Raw genomic sequence first — 2,601 nt, forward strand, 5'->3', positions numbered from 1 at the left:
TAACAAACGAAAGCTGGTTATGAGTGCTTTAGTACAGGGCTTTAGTACAACTTTTACTCCAAAATTAGTTTTAATTTCGCTCCGACAAGTGTAATGGACTGAAGCTGAAAAACCTGTTATTAAAAGTTTGGTCTCTTTAGGCTACATCAAAAACTTTTACATTTGTTTTTCAGGGAAAATTTTCAGAAAAGATCAGAAAATTGCAAATAAATTTTAAAAAACGTTAACAGTTTTTCAGATATTTTAATTGTTTTACAGAAAACCACAATTTTATTTCAGAAAATGTCAAATTTATTTCAGAAAGTACTTCAGCTGACATATGACATCATCCCGAGCTTTTCTGAAACAAAATTGAGGTTTTCTGAAATAAGTATTTACATTCTCTGATACTTATTACAGATTTTCTGAAATACATGTGCAAAATGTCTAGACTTAACACGAGTTTTCATAGCGTAATGCGAACTTTAACAGGGCAACATGACGATATCGGCAATTATATTATTATCTATACTATATTATTAATTTTTGGTCTCCTAAGTCCTACTTGCAGAACGGCAAGTTATCTTTTTAACTCAAAGTTAACTTGACACGAGGACTTAAACTAATACATTTTTGACAAATTTTTAAAGCAACTGTGAGATAAGTAAATGACTTGCCGTTCTGCAAGTGGACCTTAGAGAAACCATAATTTTATACCCGAGTTCAAAAACTATACCTGATATATTTGATCTTGTTTTCGTCATTTAAAGGCATGGGACTGGAAAAATGTTTATTTCAATAATAAACACCATTCTATTGTAGTATAAGGGCTTAATGTTTCTATAAAAAAAAAACACAGTTTAGCCATATTGTTGGCGTAAGTAAACAAATTGCATTCGAAAATTTGACGCTTTTTAGTGGTGAATGGAATTCAACAAAAATAAAAGTACAGAATTCATATAAAATTGAAGATAAATCGGTACTGCAAACGCAATTTAATAGTTGAGTATTTATATATGAAATCCAGGGCACGTTTTTTCCCTTCGTTCTATGGAGACCCAATTTGCAATTACTTTAGCAACTAAAACATCCTCTTTACATTTTTGCCAATACTAAGGGACGACGCGCGAAGATCTACTATTAAAAAAGTGATCAACAGTAAAGTTGATTCAATTTACCGTCTGCTTAGATGTGTATATAATTATCAACAGCGCGCATTCTTTTTATTTTTGGAAATAACTCCTATTTGGAACCATAGTATACATATCTTGTAATCTTGCTTTGTGGCGCAATACAAATTTGTTTCCAAAGAAATAAGGCGCATCTTAATATGCATAAAGCCATAAAACAGCAAACAAACGTTCAGCAAAGTATGGGTGTATCGAAAGGCAACGAAAGTCTCCGATATTTGTGGCAGCTAGTGTACTTCGTTTTCTTGCTTTCAATCGACTTAAAACGATACGTTGAAATATATACAGAGCGCGTTCTTCGCGACATCAGACATTTGGTGTAAATGCTAAAGGATGAATTGAGTCATTGGTGGCAAGCGTAAACCGCTTAAATGACAAGCATACCAAAACGCTAAAGACCCCATGCAAAGCTGAGTTAAAGCGAGGAGGTTAAGATATTGAAGGATTCGTGAAATGGCAATACTTTCGTTTTTCATGCTTATTTTTTAGTTGAAAAGTGTGCGAAAATATATTTGTATCGATGTGTGAATATTGCTATATACGCACTGAAGGACTTTATATTACACTGTTTGCGTTTTAACCTTCTGAGCAGATAACACAGTTCAACAAAATTAGAGTTTTGGTTTGGTGCAGCTCTACTTGTAACCAAATTTGGTAGTACTCGGTACCCTAATAAAAACTGTATACTTACTTTTTTAATGCTACGTACAGTTTTCTAGATAGGGTCAAGAACCCCTTTTTAATAGGTTAAGGCATATATGGCCCCATAACTTTGTTTCTCTTTATTCTATCAACACAGGTTTGATGTCGTTGAAAAGGATGCATTTCGCCGCTTCTATCAGTCTACAAGTTGTTAATATGTCTTCACAAACGTCATATAAATTGCAAAAATAATGTGAAAAATTCAATTTTTTGTTAAATTTTTTCATTTTTAATCACGTTTTTCTCGAATAATTTGTCAACCAGTGCTTATGTAAATTATTTTGAAACAATCTCCTATTAATTCTGTTTTCAAAGACATTTAACTTGTTTATGTCTGCGTAGATCTTCCTGAGATTTTCTAATTTAGTACATTTCTACTGTGAAGAAAAAAATATATTTTATAAAAATTTTTTCCTTCTCCTTTATTTTTTAAATTTTCTGAAATTAGTACTTGCGGGAGCGCGGTTTCAAGTGTTAGTGGCTTTCTATAAATAAATAAAAAATTACAATATCATGTTTTCATCACGAGGTAGTTGTGTCAATGACCCAAATGTGTTTTGCTACATTCGTGTGGAATACACAGTCCAAAAAATTTCAGGAAAAGTATAACAGATTTTATAAAAAGTGCTTATATTTTGTACTTTAAATTGCAAGTTGTAGACAAAAACAAGCCGTGGATACCTCGAGTAGTTTGCAAAATGTGCTTTGAACACTTGAGACAGTGGGTCAA

Source organism: Eurosta solidaginis, chromosome 4 (genome assembly GCF_040869045.1).
Source record: "Eurosta solidaginis isolate ZX-2024a chromosome 4, ASM4086904v1, whole genome shotgun sequence".
Lineage (NCBI taxonomy): Eukaryota > Metazoa > Arthropoda > Insecta > Diptera > Tephritidae > Eurosta > Eurosta solidaginis.